Source organism: Chiloscyllium plagiosum, unplaced genomic scaffold (genome assembly GCF_037043375.1).
Source record: "Chiloscyllium plagiosum isolate Xiang-an unplaced genomic scaffold, Cpla_swu_hap1 HiC_scaffold_1, whole genome shotgun sequence".
In the NCBI taxonomy this organism is placed as follows: domain Eukaryota; kingdom Metazoa; phylum Chordata; class Chondrichthyes; order Orectolobiformes; family Hemiscylliidae; genus Chiloscyllium; species Chiloscyllium plagiosum.
Window position 1 is genome coordinate 162,263,572 of NW_028270139.1, and position 19,967 is coordinate 162,283,538.

Consider the following 19,967-nt stretch of genomic DNA (forward strand, 5'->3'; position numbering starts at 1 on the left):
TACAGAAATATGCATGATATGACAGAAATATAAACAGATATTTTAGACAGATGCAGAAACAAAGCGAACAGATGTGAATGAGAACACGCGACTTAAAGAGAAAGTTTAAACAGATGCTGAATTGGATTGTGACACAAATAGAAAGATGGCACAGATATAGGGGGGGCGATGCTAGTGATATTGTTGCTGGACTGTTAATCCAGAGACCCAGGTAATGTTCTGGGGACCCAGGTTTGAGTCCTGCCACAGCAGATGGTGGAATTTGAACTCAATTTTAAAAAACCTGGAATTAAGAATCTGATGTTGACATTGATTGTTGATTGTCACGAACAGGAGAAAGTGAGGACTGCAGATGCTGGAGATCAGAGTCAAAAAGTGTGGTGGTGGAAAAACTCAGCCAGTCAGGCAGCATTTGAGGAGCAAGAGAATTGATGCTTCGAGCATTAGCCCTTCATCAGGAATATTCTGCTCCTCGGATGCTGCCTGGCTGCCTGTGCTTTTCCAGCACCACATGTTTTGATTGTCAGGAAAAGCCCATCTGGCTCATTAATATCCTTTGGGGAAGGAAACTGCCTGGTCTGGCCTACACGTGACTCCAGACCCACAGCACTAGCATCCCTACAGTGTGGAAACAGGCCCTTCGGCCTAACAAGTCCACACCGACCCTCCGAAGGGTATCCCCATCCAGACTCATTCCCCTACCCTATTACTCTACATTTACCCCTGACTAATGCACCTACACATCGCAGAACACGACAGGAAATTCAGCACGGCCAATTCACCCAACCTGCACATCTTTGGATTGTGGGAGGAAACCTGAGCACCCAGAGAAAACCCACACAGACACGAGGAGAATGTGGTTGACTCTCAGCTCCAGCCTTCTGAATAATTTGGGATGGGCAATAAATGCTGGCCTGATCAGCCATAGTGAATGGTATTTTTAAAAATATCTCTACTTCCCAATTCTGTGCCTCTGGAGATGAATTCCAGTTCAAGGCTGGCTTTGCTTTTTTCTTGGCTGTTGTCAATCTGTGTCATTATCCTTAGTCATTCTTATTGCTGTACTCTGGATCTCTTTGTCCTTCGATAGCCTTCAGATCATTACATTCTAAACTTAAGGAAGAAGCACGTAACTGAGCAAGGATATATAGTAAGTTTGTTCAGGATATAAACCATGGCAGAAAGTAACAGAAAGGTTAAACAGGAGGAAGAAATCAGAGGAAGCTAGCTAAATATGTAAAAAGAGATAGCAGGAGGTTCAGTAGATATTTTAAAAAAGAGCGTGTGTGTTAGTCCTCTAGAAAGTAGGGGAGATAGAAGAAGCTTCTATGTTCTTATACAAAATATTTATCACGTAATAGCTATAAATCAGGAGGGAGGGAGAGAGAAACTTGGCAAACTTATTGTGATGAGGGAAGTGATAGTGAGAAATCTAATGGAGTTACAGGGTGACAAGTCTTTGGATTCAGATGGACTCCATTCCAGGGTCTTTAAGAGGTGATTAATGAGGTCGTAGATGCTTTGATGTAACTTTTCCAACTTGCCCTAGTTTCGGGAAAGATTCCATCTGAATATAGCAAACTTAATCCCTCTATTGAAGTCGGGAGGGAGGCAGTAAATTGGAAATTATAGGTCAGTTAACTTGATGTCTGTCATGGGGAAGGTTTTAAATTAATCATTAAAGAGTTTATAGCTGCACCCTAAGAAAAGCTTAAGGCCATTGGGAAGATTCAGATAGTTTCATCAAAGAGAAATCATGTTTAACTAATTTATTAGAGCTCTTTGAAGGAATACCATGCATTATAGATTAAGGGTGTCCTGCAGAGATACAATGCTTAGATTTCCAGAAGGCATCTGCTAAGGTGCCATATCAATGGTTATAGTGGAAAATGAAAGCTCATGGTGTAGCTGTAATACATTAGCATTGATAGAAGTTTAACTAGCTGGTAGAAAGCAGTATGAAAAAAGACATATTGGGTTCAAAGCGTTAACTCTGTTTCTCTCTTTGCAGATGCTGCCGGATCTGCTGAGTTTCTCCAGCAACTTCGGTTCTTACTTTTTTGCCTGAATGGGTCCATGTCATCCCTCGATTCCCTCTCGAACCCCTCCCCCTCCCTTGCATTCCTCTGACTGACCGTTTCCTCCAGCAGCTACCAACCGGATTCATTCCTCTCGTTGACAAACCAGGTCGTACCTTCTACCTGGGTTCACCTACCCTGGCCTCACCACTCCACCCCTTCCCCATCCCAAATGCACCCCAGCCCCCCTTTCATCTGCAGCTCCCGCTGCACCCACCCTCAGTCCGGAAGGAGGGTTACACCCAAGATGTTGACTTCTCCACCTCCTGATACTGCCTGGTTTGCTGTGTCCTTCCAGCCTCCTGCTTGTCTACCTCCGTGTCTGATTGGCAGGATACAACCAGTAAAGTCCCACAGGGGTCTCAGAATTTTACAGTATACACCAAAACCTCAGATGGGGGAGGGGGGGATGCTGTTGGGGGGGGGGAGTGATTTGAAGGCATGGTGACTAAATTCACAGACTGCATCAAGACTGTGGCAAAAAATGTTATGCAGAAGACATGTGCATGTTGTGGAAGAATATAGATAATTAGAGTAGTGGGGGGAAATCCCGGAGATGGAGTATAACGTGTAAAAACGTGAAATTGATCAGAACGAATGTTTAAAAGTGACTTAAATAAAGAACAACTGCATAATTCCAAGGGGCAGGAATTGTTCTAGTGCATGAGCCACAAAACATTAGCATTCAGGTCCATCAGGGAATCAGCAAGTGTAATGGGATTCTGTCCTTTATTACAAGAGGAATTGAACATAAAATTAAGGGTGTTATGCTTCAGTCGTACAGAGGACTGGCGAGACCACATCTCGAATACTGATTGCAGATTTTCCCTCCTTTTTAAAATGTGCCCGAGAGGAGTTACCAGATTAATACCTGGATTGAATGGGTTGTCTTGTGAGGAAAGGTTGGACAGACTAAGAAAGAATTAGGTGGTACAGGAATCCTCTGAGGTGCTTCCCACTCTCCAACCTGTATTCAGGAAAGTGTGATGGGAGAAAGGATGTCCCGGAGAGAGTCAGAGTGGGAGACAGGAAATCCTAGATGCAGTCAGAGTGGGAGGATGATGAACTCAGGGACAGTCATCAGCTCCTAAAAGTGCCCTCAGGCCAGAATTTGGCGCCCCAAAGTTGGGGACAGCAATGACCATTTTAGGTCTGAGTTTAGATGCATTTACAGGCCAGAGGAGGAGGAGGAGGAGGAGGAGGAGAGGGTGAGTCTGGACAGATCTGAAGGTTGAGGAAGGAGTAGTAGGTCTAGAGGGGTTTAAAGGTAAGGGCTGCGAGGGTGGTGAACCAAGCAGAATGTTCTGCTGGTCTTGTGACCCACTGTTCCTCAGGTTTCACCCATAATCAACTCAACCCCTCAAAACAGTAAAGTATCCTTTCATCCATTGTGTCTGTTTTTACTGAAGAAGAAGACACTGCCAAAGGCAATAGTGGAATAGAAAGTACTTGTGGCACTGGGTGCGATAGAAATTGATATTGAGGAGATATTGGACAGATTCTGCTTAACATTAACAGGTACTGAATTGAATTGAATCGAATTGAATTTATTGGCACAGTGAAAAACTTTATCTTGTGAGCAATACAGACAGAAATCAGAGTTAAGTAGCATAGATAGTAAATAATAGGTAAACAGCGGCAAAAACAAAAACACAGGTACAGGCGAATGTTAAGAGTTTGTGAGTCCATTCGGTATTCTAACAACAGTAGGGTAGAAACTGTTACGAAATTGGCTGGTGTGTGTGTTCAGGCTTCTGTACCTTCTCCCTGATGGTAGAGGTTGTAGAGAAACATTGCCAGGGTGGGAATGCTGACGGCCTTTCCTTGACAGTGGGCCTGGTAGATGGATCCAAACGATGGGAGTTTGGCCTTTATGATTGTCCGGGCTGAGTTCACCCCTCTCTGTAACCGTCTCCAATCTTGAATGGCAGAGTTATCATACCAGGCAGTGATAAATCCAGACAGAATGCTCTCGATGGCGCACCTATAAATGTTGGCAAGGGTATTAGCCATCATGTATCCAGAATCCGCTACATCTGAACCTGAGGGAGGTAAAGGTGGTGACACTGATGAGAATATTACAATTCCCCTTGGTGCAGGGATGGTGTCAGCAGACTGTAGGATTGTAAATATTGCACCCTTATTCAAGGAAAGGGTGTATGGATAAACGCAGCATCCAGCGGAAAGGAAGTTTAATCTTGGTGCTGGGTGGGAAAAATAAAATAATTTGGGTCAAAATTAACAGCCACTTGGGACAGATGAATTAAAGAAAGTCAGTATGGCTTTATTAAGGGTAAATCATGTTTAACTCAGATTGGTTAGGGTAATACAATTGATGTAACATGCATGGACTTCCAAAAGGCAAACAAGAAATAGCCACAGGGAAGTTAAACATCTAAGGGAAGAAAGAGGAACAGTATGAATGCAAGGTTATCTGAATAACACAAACAGGGTATTAGTGAATGATTGCTTTTTTAAAATGTACTCATGGGACATGGGCATGGCAGGTACAGCCAGCATTTATTGAGGGTTTGTGGACCAGAAGAAGATTTAAACTTCTTGTGAAGATCTGTAGCTCAGGAGCTGGTTGGATTCGTTGTTGGTCTGTTCGCCGAGCTGGTAGGTTTGTTGGCAGACATTTTGTCCCTTTTCTAGGTGACATCATCAGTGCCATGTTGCCTCCTGTGAAGGGCTGCTGTCCTGCTTTGAATTGATGTGGTTCTGGTTGAGCCTGTTTCCAGTTGGTGCCAGTTCCTGTTTTCCATTGCAGCAGTTTGTATATTGGGTCCGGGTCAATGTGTTTGTTGATGGAGTCCCAGGATGAGTACCATTCTTTCGGGAATTCCCTTGCTGTTCTTTCTTTGGCCTGTCCTAGTATCATTATGCTGTCCCAGTCACACTCATGGTTCTTATTGTCCATGTGTATGGATACCAGTGAGAGCTGGTTGTGTCACTTGGTTGCTAGTTGGTGTTCATGCATGGAGGTCGCTGTCTACCTGTTTGTCCTACATGGTGCTTAGTGCAGTCGCTGCATGAGATTTTGTAAATTACATTCGTCCTGCACATAATGGGTATTGGGTCCTTTATTCTGATGAGTAGCTGTCTGAGTGTGCCTGTCAGTTTGTGTGCTGTCAAGATCCCTAGTGGTCGCAGCAGTCTGTTTGTCAGTTCCGAAATGCTTTTAATGTGTAGGAGAGTAGCCAGTGTGTTGGGGGAGCGTGCATTGTCATCTTGGTGTTGCTTGTCCACCAGGTCCACACTCTGATTTACATCAGGAAATTTACACCAGAGAATCAGAAATGGTGTACAAATGCTATTACTGAGGGGCTAATGCTAGGAAATAAAGTAGCCTCGGCAGTCACCATTTAAGACTTAAGGGGAAAATTGAGAAGGTTTTTTTCCAACTTTGATGCTTTTTCATTCTATCTGTATTTTCCCACTATTCTCACAATTGCATAGTAGGAAATTTGTTTTGACCATGTTAATTGAAGGATTAGTCAGGATACTATCAATGCAATAATGCAGGGGTATGGGAGATTGGCATGAGGTAATGATGCTCATTTGAAAAGCTAGTGCAGGTACCATGAGTCAAATGGCCTCCTTCTGCACCATAACAGGTCTGTGATTCTATGACTGACCACCCCCACCACCCCCTACTCTGCACATCTATAGTCATGGGGTAGAATTGAGATCTCACAATTTTTAAATCTACAGACCATGAAAGAATTGTTAGTATTGTGGACAGTGCGGATGGTAGTGCTAATCTTCAAGGTAAATCAGCGACAGATAAAACTTAATGTTAAAACTTGAGTGATTCATTTTGGCGAGAAGTGCAGGAGAAAGGCACAATAGTAAATGGTTGCACAAGGACAGAGGGATAACTGTCCACAAATCATGAGGTAGGGCAGGTTGGGCGGTACAGGGCAATAGTACAAATAATAATAGATATAATAATCTGTAATAGTAGACAATATAGAACATAGAACATTACAGCGCAGTACAGGCCCTTCGGCCCTCGATGTTGCGCCGCCCTGTCATACTAATCTGAAGCCCATGAGGAGAAAGTGAGGACTGCAGATGCTGGAGATCAGAGCTGAAAATGTGTTGCTGGAAAAGCGCAGCAGGTCAGGCAGCATCCAGGGAACAGGAGAATCGACGTTTCGGGCATAAGCCCTTCTTCAGGGCTGAAGAAGGGCTTCCTGAAGAAGGGCTTATGCCCGAAACGTCGATTCTCCTGTTCCCTGGATGCTGCCTGACCTGCTGCGCTTTTCCAGCAACACATTTTCAGCTCTAATCTGAAGCCCATCCCACCTACACTATTCCATGTACGTCCATATGCCTGTCCAATGACGCCTTAAATGCACTTAAACTTGGTGAATCTACTACCGTTGCAGGCAAAGCATTCCATGCCCTTACTACTCTCTGAGTAAAGAAACTACCTCTGACATCTGTCTTATACCTATCTCCCCTCCCTTTAAAGTTGTGTCCCCTCATGTTTGCCGTTCCCATACTTGGAAAAAGGCTCTCCCTGTCCACCCTATCTAACCCTCTGATTATCTTGTATGTCTCTATTAAGTCACCTCTCAACCTTCTTCTCTCTAATGAGAACAGCTTCAAGGCCCTTAGCCTTTCCTCGTAAGACATTCCTTCCAGACCAGGCAACATCCTAGTAATTCTCCTCTGCACCCTTTCCAAAGTTTCCACATCCTTCTTATAATGCAGTGACCAGAACTGTACACAATACTCCAAGTGTGGCCGTACCAGAGCTTTGTACAGCTGCAGCATAACCTCCTGGTTCCGGAACTCAATCCTTCTAATAATAAAGGCCAAAACACTGTATGCCTTCTTAACAACCCTGTCAATCTGGGTGGCAACTTTCAGGGATCTGTGTACATGGACACCAAGATCTCTCTGCTCATCTGCACTCCCAAGAATCTTACCATTAGCCCAGTACTTTGCATTCCGATTACTCCGTCCAAAGTGTATCACCTCACACTTGTCCACATTAAACTCTATTTGCCAACTCTCAGCCCAGATCTGCATCCTATCAATGTCTCTCTGCAACCTACTACATCCTTCGTCACTATCCACAACTCCACCAACCTTAGTGTCATCCACAAATTTACTAACCTACCCTTCTAAGCCCTCATCCAGGTCATTTATAAAAATGACGAACAGCATTGGACCCAATATTGACCCGTACGGTATGCCCATTAGTAACTGGACACCAAGATGAACATGTTCCATCAACTACAACCCTCTGTTTTCTTTCAGCAAGCCAATTACTGATCCAAACTGCTATGTCTCCCACAAATCCATTCCTCCGCCTTTTGTATAATAGCCTACTGTGGGGAACCTTATCGAACGCCTTGCTGAAATCCATATACACCACATCAACCGGTTTACTCTCATCTACCTGTTTGGTCACTTTGTCAAAAAATTCAATAAGATTAGTTAGGCATGACCTACCCTTCACAAAACCGTGCTGACTGTCCCTGATCAGATTATTCTTTTCTAGATGGTTATAAATCCTATCTCTTATAACCTTTTCCATCACTTTACCAACAGCTGAAGTGAGACTCACTGGTCTGTAATTACCAGGGTTGTCTCGACTACCCTTTTTGAACAAGGGAACCACATTTGCTATCCTCCAGTCCTCAGGCACTATTTCTGTAGACAATGATGATTTGAAGATCAAAGCCAAAGACTCGGCAATCACTTCCCTTGTTTCCCAGAGAATCCTAAGATAGATCCCATCCGGCCCAGGGGACTTGTCTATTTTCACACTCTGCAGTATTTCTAATACCTCTTCCTTGTGAACCTCAATCTCTTCTAGTCTAGATGTAAGTATCTCTGTATCTTCCTCACCAACATTTTCATTTTCTATAGTGAACACTGTCGAAAAATATTTATTTAGTGCTTCCCCTATCTCCCCTGACTCCATACACAACTTCCCACTATTATCCTTGATTGGCCCTAATCATACCTATGGAAAGCCTTAGGGTGATACCATAAAGAACCAAAACAGGATAATTCAGAGACCAGAAACACAAATTGCTGGTGAAACTCAGCAACTCTGGCAGCATCTGTGGTAAGAAAGCAGAGTCAACATTTTGAGTTCAATGACTCATTAGTGTACTGTCTCCAGTTCTTGGCACCACTGTCTGTGGAAGATGTATATAACTAAAGAGGGTACAGTCAAGAGATTTGACAGATAAGTTCAAGCTCTTGAAGGGTCTGAACATGGAGTTGACATGGAGAAACTGGGTAAAAACAATGACTGCTGATGCTGGAAACCAGATTCTGGATCAGTGGTGCTGGAAGAGCACAGCAATTCAGGCAGCATCTGACGAGCAGCAAAATCGACGTTTCGGGCAAAAGCCCTTCATCAGGAATAAAGGCAGAGAGCCTGAAGCGTGGAGCGATAAGCTAGAGGAGGGTGGGGGTGGGGAGAAAGTAGCATAGAGTACAATAGGTGAGTGGGGGAGGAGATGAAGGTGATAGGTCAGGGAGGAGAGGGTGGAGTGGATAGGTGGAAAAGGAGCTAGACAGATCGGACAAGTCCGGACAGGTCAAGGGGACAGTGCAGGCTGGAAGTTTGAAACTAGGATGAGGTGGGGGAAGGTGAAATGAGGAAGCTGTTGAAGTCCACATTGATGCCCTGGGGTTGAAGTGTTCCGAGGCGGAAGATGAGGCGTTCTTCCTCCAGGCATCTGATGGTGAGGGAGCAGCGGTGAAGGAGGCCCAGGACCTCCATGTCCTTGGCAGAGTGAGAGGGGGAGTTGAAATGTTGGGCCATTGGGCGGTGTGGTTGATTGGTGCGGGTGTCCCGGAGATGTTCCCTAAAGCGCTCTGCTAGGAGGCGTCCAGTCTCCCCAATGTAGAGGAGACCGCATCGGGAGCAACAGATACAATAAATGATAATAGTGGATGGGCAGGTAAAACTTTGATGGATGTGGAAGGCTCCTTTAGGGGCTTGGATAGAGGTGAGGGAGGAGGTGTGGGCGCAGGTTTTACAGTTCCTGTGGTGGCAGGGGAAAGTGCCAGAATGGGAGGGTGGGTTGTAGGGGGGCGTGGACCTGACCAGGTAGTCACGGAGGGAACGGTCTTTGCGGAAGGCGGAAAGGGGTGGGGAGGGAAATATATCCCTGGTGGTGGGGTCTGTTTGGAGGTGGCGGAAATGTCGGCGGATGATTTGGTTTATGCGAAGGTTGGTAGGGTGGAAGGTGAGCACCAGAGGCGTTCTGTCCTTGTTATGGTTGGAGGGATGGGGTCTGAGGGCGGAGGTGCGGGATGTGGACGAGATGCATTGGAGGGCATCTTTAACCACGTGGGAAGGGAAATTGCGGTCTCTAAAGAAGGAGGCCATCTGGTGTGTTCTATGGTGGAACTGGTCCTCCTGGGAGCAGATACGGCGGAGGCGGAGGAATTGGGAATACGGGATGGCATTTTTGCAAGAGATAGGGTGGGAAGAGGTGTAATCCAGGTAGCTGTGGGAGTCGGTGGGTTTGTAAAAAATGTCAGTGTCAAGTCAGTCGTCACTAATGGAGATTGAGAGGTCCAGGAAGGGGAGGGAGGTGTCAGAGATGGTCCAGGTAAATTTAAGGTCAGGGTGGAATGTGTTGGTGAAGTTGATGAATTGCTCAACCTCTTCGCGGGAGCACGAGGTGGCGCCAATGCAGTCATCAATGTAGCGGAGGAAGAGGTGGGGAGTGGTGCCGGTGTAATTACAGAAGATCAACTGTTCTACGTAGCCAACAAAGAGACAGGCATAGCTGGGGCCCATACGTGTGCCCATGGCTGCCCCTTTGGTCTGGAGGAAGTGGGAGGATTCAAGGGAGAAATTGTTAAGGGTGAGGACCAGTTCGGCCAAACGAATGAGAGTGTCAGTGGAAGGGTACTGTTGGGGACGTCTGGAGAGGGAAAACGGAGGGCTTGGAGGTCCTGGTCATGGTGGATGGAGGTGTAGAGGGATTGGATATCCATAGTGAAGATGAGGCGTTGAGGACCGGGGAAACAGAAATCTTGGAGGAGGTGGAGGGCGTGGGTGGTGTCTCGAACATATGTGGGGAGTTCCTGGACTAGGGGGGATAGGACAGTGTCGAGGTAGGTAGAGATGAGTTCAGTGGGGCAGGAGCATGCTGAGACAATGGGTCAGCCAGGGTGGTCAGGCTTGTGAATCTTGGGAAGGAGGTAGAACCGGGCAGTGCGGGGTTCCCGGACTATGACGTTGGAAGCTGTGGGTGGGAGATCTCCTGAGGTGATGAGGTTCTGTATGGTCTGGGAGATGATGGTTTGGTGATGGGGGGTGGGGTCATGGTCAAGGTGGCGGTAGGAAGAGGTGTCCTCGAGTTGGCGTTTGGCTTCAGCGATGTAGAGATCAGTGCGCCAGACTACCACTGCACCCCCTTTATCCTGGCTTAATGGTGAGGTTGGGATTAGAGCAGAGGGATTGGATGGCTGCGCGTTGTGAGGGTGAGAGGTTAGAGTGGGGGAGGGGGGTCGACAGGTTGAGGCGGTTAATGTCCCGGCGGCAGTTGGAAATGAAGAGGTCGAGGGCAGGTAATAGGCCAGCGCGGGGTGTCCAGGTGGATGCAGTGTGTTGGAGGTGAGCGAAGGGGTCCTCGGAAGGTGGGCGGAGGTCCTGATTGTGAAAGTAAGTTCAGAGGCAGAGGCAACGGAAGAAGTGTTCGATGTCACGGCGTGTATTAAATTCATTGATGTGTGGACGGAGGGGGACAAAGGTGAGTCCTTTGCTGAGGACTGACTGTTCATCCTCAGTGAGGGGGAGGTCTGGAGGGATGGTGAAAACCCGGCAGGGCTGGGAGCTGGGATCTGGTGTGGGTGTGGAGCTGGGAGTGGGGTCGGAGCCAGTACCTGGAGTGGGTGTGATGGTGGGGGGAATGGGGGTGGAGGCATGAGCAGGGGTAGTGTTCCCCACGGGGTTCTGGGGGGTGGGGATCGTGACAGTGGGGTCTGTGGGGGGTGTGTCAACAGAATGCAGGTGAGTGGCTAGTGGGGTCGGAGTTGGGGCAGACACGGCAGTAGGGGTGGCGGAAGTCACTGAGCTTGTGGCATCGGCGATGATGTGAAGGGCGGAAGTGGCTGTGGGAGTGGCCATGATGGGGGCGGAAGTGACATCATCAATCAGCGTGGGGGTGGTAGCTGCATCAGCCACATGGCTCATGGCGTTTCCGAAGCCAGGGGAATCTTCTGGAATGTTTGAGGAGCGCTGGTTATGGAGGTGGGTGGATAAAAGTTTGTTGTACTTACAGTTTTTGATGTTTGAGATGGAATTGAAATACTGTTTGTTGAGAGTATGAATTCTCCTGAGGATGTCGTACAGAGTGGGTCCTTTGCAATTCTGAGAGAGTGTGGCCCTCAGCTGAGGCAGAGCAGACTGTAGAGAGGTTAGGTGCCGGCGCATTGCTGCAAGCGTGGAGCGGAGGATCTTGAAGGAGAACCGTTGCTGGTGTTTTTGAATCTGTAGTCTGTACTGTTTGTCCTGTTCGGGTCCAAACGCTGCCGGTTTTCAGGTGGAGAAACTGGACCCATTTGAAAATGACACAGATTGGTGGTAATTGGAAAAAAGAAGCAAAGGTGGCATGAGCAGAAGCCAATTTGTCCAACCTATAGTTAGTATCTGTCAGCAATTATCACATTTTTCAAGGTAATGAGGCAAATGCTGGGATGTTGGATTAGTGTGGATAGGGAGGGCTGAAGGGCCTCTGCTGTGCTGTATGATCTGAAGAGCACTCACCTGAGAGTGTGATGGGAGAGCTACAAGAGAGGATGTCATAGAGTCATAGAGATGTACAGCACAGAAACAGACCCTTCAGTCCAACTCGTCCATGCCGACCAGATATCTTAAACCAATCTAGTCCCACCTGCCAGCACCCGGCCCATATCCCTCCAAACCCTTCCTATTCCTATACTCATCCAGATCCCTTTTAAACATTGCAATTGTACCAGCCTCCACCACCACCTCCTCCATACACACCCCACCCTCTGTGTGAAAAAGTTACCCCTTAGGTCCCTTTTATATCTTTCCCCTCTCACCCTAAACCTATGCCCTCTCGTTCTATACTCCCCCACCCCAGGGAAAAGACTTTGTCTATTGATCCTATCCATGCTCCTCATGATTTTATAAACCTCCATATATGATCAGGAGCTGAAGTGAAAATGTTAGCTGAAAATGCCAAAAAAAATAAGGTCTGGTCTGGGGCTAGATGTGTTGCTGTTGGAGAGACCTGGAACAGAATAGGGGCTGAATGTCGCCCAACCTGTGATGTAACCCAATCTATCCTGATCACTGAAATTCCTCCTCCCTGGATCCTGTTGAGGGAACTGTATTCTTTGGTGCACCGAAGGCAGATCTCCTGGTGAGCAAGGACCAGGCAATGTTGGGGCGGCTCTCCCAGCGATGCTCTCTGTAAATTTTGCCTGCTATTTGCTGTAACAGAGTCTCAAATTTGGGATACTTCGGATATTCTATTGGGTGTCCATTAAGGCAGTGGGATCGCATCAGACCTCCCAGTAACCGGGGTTCTGAGCACAATTCAAAAACTAGGGGACATCTGTCTAAGGTGAAAGGGGGGAAGGTTTAAAAGGGACCTAAGAGTCATTTTCACACAGAGGGTGGTACGTGTATGGAATGAGCTGCCAGAGGAACTGGTGGAGGCTGGTACAATTGCAACATTTAAAAGGCATCTGGATGGGTATCGGAATAAGAAGGTTTTGGAGGGATATGGGCCAAGTGCTGGCAAATGGGACTAGATTAATTTTGGATATCTGGTCAGCATGGACGAGTTGGACCCAACGATCTGTTTCCCTGCAGTACATCTCTATCATTAGTTCCCAGTCCTCATCAAATGTTTCTTCTGAAAAACCATTTTACTTATTCATCTGCCCGCTGGTGTGTTAAAAGCTCAAATCTGTTCTTTAAGGTGATTTTTTCTTATTCGGTATTGTAATATATCGTGACCACATTATTTTAAAGTGTCCAGTCAGCTGTGTTTTTGTTCTGTAAAACTTTGGTCAAAATCTAATTGAGAATGGCTGGAGGATGAACGAAATGAGAATTATAATTCTCTGTGATCTCAGACTTTGATAAAAAAAAAAGGACAATGCGAGATGCAAACACACAGCTGAAGAAATGGGAAATCGGAAACACGCTGGGAGAGCAAGCCAGTGCAGTTAGACCCATACACTCACACGCACCCGTATACACCATCATAAGAAAAGCCAGTAACATATACGTGATTATAGGCAATAACTTGTACATAATAATAGCCAGTAACATATACATGGTTATAGGCAGTTACATACACAATAATAGCCAGTCACATATACAAGATTATAGTCAGTAACATATACATGACATTTGTCAGTGCCATATACATAATTATAGCCAGTAACACACACGTTTACGCACAGCGCTAGGAGAGTATGCACTCTAATGCTTCAGAAAGAAGCGGGATTATACAGAGATGCACAATTCGATACAAACTCAGTTCCCTGCACTGAGCGATGTAGACAAAATCACAAACCCCATTATATCGAGGGGCCGGGAGATAATCTTGCCTTTCCCTTTTCTCTAGATGTTTTCGATCACCTGCTGTGTATTCCCATTACCTCCCACATCCACGCTCTCTGTCTACACAATCGTACTTTTTTTTTAAAAAAAGTTAAGACTTCCAGCTTGCCCGCATTTCCGTCTGATCCCAGGCGCTGAGGAACCTATAACTTCCCATCCACAACCGTGTGTCCAAAGAAACCCATAGGATGGGAACTGGTCAGGGACGGGAAACCTTCACTGATGCCTGAAAGCTGTGTTTACAGAATGACTTCCCAGTCAGGACTAGCTCTGTATGTCGCCTCAAATGCATCAAAGCCTGTTTTTGTTTTTGACCAGTCTCAGGTTACTGAAGCGGGGATAGAATTGTTCTAATTCACTCCAGTCTGCAGAGTCTGGGATCTGTATGAAATTGGGAGGGGAGCGAGAATAAATACGGATTTTCCCCACCCCACTCCACCTTGAAATATAAAACTGTGTTACAGAGTCCGTGGAGAAAGAAAATTGCGGACAAATGTTCATAAAAACATCACCCCCACAAGGGGGCCATTCCGCCCGTCGAGTCCACACTGACCCTCCGAAAAGCATCCCACCCACATTTCCCATATCTAACCCACACACCCCTGAACATTGGTAGGCAATTTAGCCTAACCCGCTACATACTTGGAGGTTTATGGGAGGAAACCCACGCAGACACGGGGAGAATGTGTAAACTCCACACAGACAGTCATTCGAGGCTGGAATCGAACCTGGGACCCTGGTGCTCACCACTGACCTACCCTAATAGATTCATGAAGGGGAAAGCAGGACAACCTGGGGGACACTGAGGTGGCAAGCGAGGTGAAAATTAGATCTTAAAAACTAGCAAAAAGCCAAGGGTCAGGAGGTGCTTGGGCCGTTCAGTTTGCACTTGCTTGGAGAACTGGTTTGAAGGAACAGTTAGAAATATTGATATTTTTTAAAAAGCCAAGAGCTGCAAAATAAACGATAAACTCTGCATCTTCCGGGGGGTGTGGGCGATACAGAGTGAGAGGAAGGCACACACAGAAACACAAACCAGTATCTCTGACACTTCCTTGCACTCCTGCAGTAATCTACCTAATGCCAATCCTTCTCTCCCAGTTCAAAATGTTCTAATTTGAGGAACAATTTAAAAGCAGCTTTCTGAATCTCTCTGGTGTGTCAGCGCGGGTGATCGACTCTGAAAGCTATTTACCAAATACCTTGCATTCAAAATTAGGGACTGTTTTTTTTTCTTTAAAAAAAAACTTGAATATTCATTGATTTGACAAGACAGAGAGATGCCCAGAACGTCACCGAGGAGGTGGGATTTAGCAGCTGAAGTTTTGTGTGATATATATATATATACATGAGCGTGTGTGTGTGTCGGGGAGGGAAAAATATCAGCTCAATAATTTCAACTTTTAGCATTGAACAACAAAAATGAAAACAAATAACGAATAATCGAAAATATCCCAGGACAGCGGAGTGAGTGGAAAGCGAAGGGTAACGGACGGAGTTTAGAACCACAAGTAAGTGATCAGGCAAAGACTTCGTTTTAAAATATCTACCGAGTTTAATACCATGTATTAAAAACCATTTGACTTTATTTTTCGTTTTCCTGCATTTTTTTTCCAGAAGTTTGCTGTGAGTATTTTGATTTTAAGCAACGAATATTAATCGCTGAGTTGCAAAAAGCCTCGTTAATGAGATACGAATTGTAACGACTTCCGTGTTCTGTTACTGAAAACACAATAACAATGTCGATTTGAGGTTCTGCTTCTTTGGTTTTAGATAGAATCGCAAGAGTTAAAACAAAAATAACGATTTTGTCTCTCTCTGTGTTGGTGTACCTCAAGAGACAGGTGCAGAGGAGCTTGGAGTGAGGTGGGAACGAAAGAAGGAGACGGGGTTAAAGGAGATCTAAAGGTGTAAATGACCATCAGGAGAGTGTGTGGTCAGGGAATGGGCAGAGAGTCCGCGGGAGAACTGTAACTGACCCGTGAAACGCGTTAACTAGCATGTAACAGCGATGGAAAATAGATCTCTCCAAATCTGATTAAGTCTTGAATTCCTAATTATTAGAATATAATAAGATTTGTATTTACATAGCAACCTCAGATGTGCTTTCTGATGTATTGAGGACATTCAGGAGAAGGGTCACTGGAGCCGGAACGTTAATTCTGTCTCTGTCTCTCTCTACAGATGCTGCCAGATAATATTTGTTCACTTTTTTATATGTGTGGTAGTAATTGTTACCTTGCCTCAGTTTCTAACCTATTCCTCATGAAGGGCTTTTGCCCTAAACGTCGATTTTCCTGCTCCTCGGATGCTGTGCTTTTCCAGCACCACTCTGATCTCAACTCTGGTTTCCAGCATCTGCAGTCCTCATTTTTGCCCGGTTTCTAACCTAACCCATTCTCTCCCCAGCGCAACCCGCCTCTCTATCATCGGCTTTGACTTCTGTCTGTGGGACTGAGTTGGGTGAGGGCGGCAGCTGCTGTCCATGCTCCCCGTCAACATCCCGCTCTGCTTCGCCAGAGCCTGGCCTGATAGCACAGAACCCAACTCCAGACCCAGCTTCTTGAGACCCGCCTGATCGTCCTCTGAGCAAGTACAAATCTTTCACTGATCCAGATATCAAACCGAATATTCCGCACGTTACACGCTGCAAAACACAAGGGGGGTATGCAGGCACATGATGTGTGTGTTGGACTGGGGTCGACAAAGTCAGAAATCACACGACACCAGATTATAATCCAACAGGTTTATTTGAAATTATAAACTCTCGGTACACCATTCCTTCCTGATGAAGGAGCAGCGCCCTCAAACTTTGTGATTTCAAATAAATCTGTTGGACTGTAATCTGGCGTCATGTGACTTCCGACATTAGGAATTAACCGAGAAATGAGACTTCACGCTTTCATTGCTCCAATCCTGGATGGCCTTGCCCCGTCAGATCTCGAATTTACACCAATCCCACAAACCTTCAAGGTTTCAAAGAAACGTACCTGCTGGAAGTCAGAAACAAAAGCAGAAATTGCTGGAGAAACTCAGCAGGTCTGGCAGCATCTGTGGAGAGAAAAAAAACCCCCAGGGTTTAACATTCCAAGTCCTGTGAAGGTGTTCTTTAGAGTTCTGAGGGAGGGTCAAGGGACCCGAAACGTTAACTTTACTTTCTCTTCACAGGTGCTGCCAGGCCTGCTGAAACTTTTCAGCCTCTGGTTCTGATCTCTTGAGTATCCCCAATTCCAGTTTCTCCATCCCTGGTGGCTGCTAGGATCTGGAACTCCAGAATTCCCTCTGGAACCTCTCTTTTTCTACATCTTTCTCCTCCTTTACCGTGCTTCATGAAATCTATCTTTCCCTTAATTTTTGTTTTGGCAGCCTGACCAAATATTTCCTTCAGGTATTAAGTTTTGTTTGATAATTGCTCCTGTGAATCTTGGGATCTGTAACTCTTTTAAAAAGTGCTGTATGAGTGTAAGTTGATGTTGCACACAGGGATGCAGAGGGATAGATAGGCATAAAGGCCATGGTTACTTCCAACAAGACATTTATTGTTGTTACCGTCACTGAATACCCCATGATTCACAGAATCTCAGTTGGCCTTGCTACATAAACACTGTGGCTACAAGAGCAGGTCAGAGCCTAGGAATACTGTGGTGAGTAACTCACCTCCTGATTCCCCAAAGCCTGTCCACCATCTACAAGCACAAGTCAGGAGGGTGATGGAATACTCCCCACTTACCTGGATGGGGGCAGTCCCACAGCACTCAAGAAGTTTGACACCATCCAGGACAAAGCAGCCCGCTTGACTGGCACCATATCTACAAATATTCCAATAAATACATTTCACACACAGAGACAAACACTAACATACAGGTACAGACACACAGACACAGACACACTTTCACACACAGACACAGACACTAACATACAGACACAAGAGTAGACACGCAGTTACATCCCTGTCACTGGGTCAAACTCCTAGATTTCCCACCCACAGCACATGGATTGCGGCAGTTCAAGAAGGCAGCTCACCCCCACCTTCTCAAGTGCAGCTAGGGACAGGCAATAAATGCTGGGCCCAGGCAACAATGCCCATATCTCTTCAATAAATGAAAAGGGACCAGGCAATGATATATAACGACAGTCAAAGCCCTCTTTGTCTCTCTTTCACACACAGGCACAGACACACACACAGACACACGCACACACACAGGCACAGACACAGGCACACACAGGCACAGGCACACGCACACAGACATACGCACACACACAGACACATGCACACACACAGGCACAGACACACGCGCACACAGGCACAGACACACAGGCACAGACACACACACAGACACACGCACACACAGAGGCACAGACACACACACAGACACAGACACACACACAGGCACAGATACACACAGGCACAAGCACACACACAGACACACGCACACACACAGATATACACACACACAGACACAGACCTGCTGAGTTTCTCTAGCAATTTCTGCTTTTGTTTCACACTCACACACAGAGACAAACACTAACATACAGGTACAGACACACAGACACAGACACACTTTCACACACAGACACAGACACTAACATACAGACACAAGAGTAGACACACAGTTACATCCTCACCTCTTGTGTGACAATGAGATGTCGCATCAATTCCTTTGCATTAATCCTTGCAGAAATCGGTTTTCAAAAGATTTCTATTTGAATTAAAAATGGAAGGAATGTGTTTCGAAGTGAATGGATTGAGGGTAAACTGAACTCTCGGACGCAGCTCCGGCTTATAGCGGAGTTGGAGGATCCAGCTCTCAGCCCACACCTTTACCTGCCTCTGGGTGTGTGTGTGTGTGTGTGTGTGTGGATGTGGGGGGCGGGGGGCGGGGGCGCTGAGTAAGGTATCGTGAGTTTTCAGTGAATTTCTTAAACCCCACTCCCCCAGGAAAGTATCCCATCCACCCCGCAGCCCTCCGCTCAGCCCCCCGGCTCTCCGAGCCATCAGCGGAGATTTGAAATTGAGCACTTGGTTTGAAAGAGCAACAACTGCCGGGAGATGTCTGAATCCCGCAAGTGCCAGCTGTGTACCGAGTCACACAGGCAGAGAGAGGGAGAGAGAGGGACCAGTTTATGTGGGGCCTGCCCTCTCCCGGGAACGTCCTCCTTCCCGGGATCCGCTCTGCAGGACAAGCCCCGAAGTGAGCATTGAAAGAGCTGTTTAAGGATGATCAGGCTCTAGGGTTCCGCATAGTCTGTGTTTCCGTTTAATTCCCCCAATCTGAGCAGCGCTGGCTGGGTACTGCCCATCACTAGCTCCCCTTCAGAAGGTGGTGGTGAGCTGCTATATTTTGACTGTATCTCTGTATGTGTGCGTGCAGTCAGCCTGTGTATATGCGCCTGTTAGCGTGCGTCTGTGTATGTCTGTGTGTGCACACGTGTGTGGCTGTCTGTGTGTGTGTGTGCAAACGTGTGTGGCTGTCTGTGTCTGTATGTGTGTGCACGTGTGTGACTGTGTGTATGTGTGTGTGTGCACGCGTGTGTGGCTGTCTGCGTCTGTATGTGTGTGCACGCGTGTGTGGCTGTGTCTGTATGTGTGTGTGCACTCATGTGTGGCTGTCTGTGTATGTGCGTGTGCACGCGTGTGTGGCTGTCTGTGTCTGTATGTGTGTGCACGTGTGTGTGGCTGTCTATGTATGTGTGTGTGTGCATGCGTGTGTGGCTGTCTGTGTCTGTATGTGTGTGCACGCGTGTGTGGCTGTCTGTGTCTGTGTGTGTGCAAGCGTGTGTGGCTGCCTGTGTCTGTATGTGTGTGCATGCGTGTGTGGCTGTCTGTGTATGTGTGTGTGTGCACGCGTGTGTGGCTGTCTGTGTATGTGTGTGTGCACGCGTGTGTGGCTGTCTGTGTCTGTATGTGTGTGCACGTGTGTGTGGCTGTCTATGTATGTGTGTGTGCATGCGTGTGTGGCTGTCTGTGTCTGTATGTGTGTGCATGCGTGTGTGGCTGTCTGTGTCTGTATGTGTGTGTGCCAGCGTGTGCGGCTGTCTGTGTATGTCTGTATGTGCAGTCTATGTGTGTGTCCATGCTTGCGCATCTGTGTTTGTATACATATCTGTGTGTATGTACACGTATGTGCTCACATGTGTATGTATGTGCACGCATGTGTGGGTGTCTATGTGCATGTCTGTGTCTATATGTATGTGTGTGTGTGCATATATGTGAGTGCCTCTGTGTGTGTGTGAGTGTCTGTGTGCACGTCTATGTCTATGAGTATGGTCAATGTGTGTGTGGCTGTCTGTGT

At 46.6% G+C, this 19,967-nt stretch overlaps 1 protein-coding gene and 1 long non-coding RNA gene across 3 annotated transcripts in view; one reads left to right on the forward strand and one right to left on the reverse strand.

The window, feature by feature from the left end:
* Positions 1-3,610: 3,610 nt before the first annotated feature.
* LOC148152252 (uncharacterized) lies at positions 3,611-18,795 on the reverse strand. Its single transcript, XR_015758630.1, has 4 exons — positions 18,301-18,795; positions 16,665-16,725; positions 11,352-11,623; positions 3,611-4,120 (listed from the first exon to the last, which is right to left on the reverse strand). It is a non-coding gene; the product is annotated as an uncharacterized LOC148152252 (long non-coding RNA).
* The window catches only part of cyp26b1 (cytochrome P450, family 26, subfamily b, polypeptide 1), a 59,394-nt gene continuing 54,473 nt past the window's right edge, over positions 15,047-19,967 (forward strand). The window contains exon 1 of one of the 2 annotated variants that reach the window (XM_043690169.2): positions 15,047-15,185. The gene's annotated coding sequence lies outside the window, so the exon portion shown is untranslated. Of the gene's footprint in view, positions 15,186-16,250; positions 16,268-19,967 lie in introns of those variants that run through there. The other variant, XM_087991902.1, reaches the window with a different exon arrangement.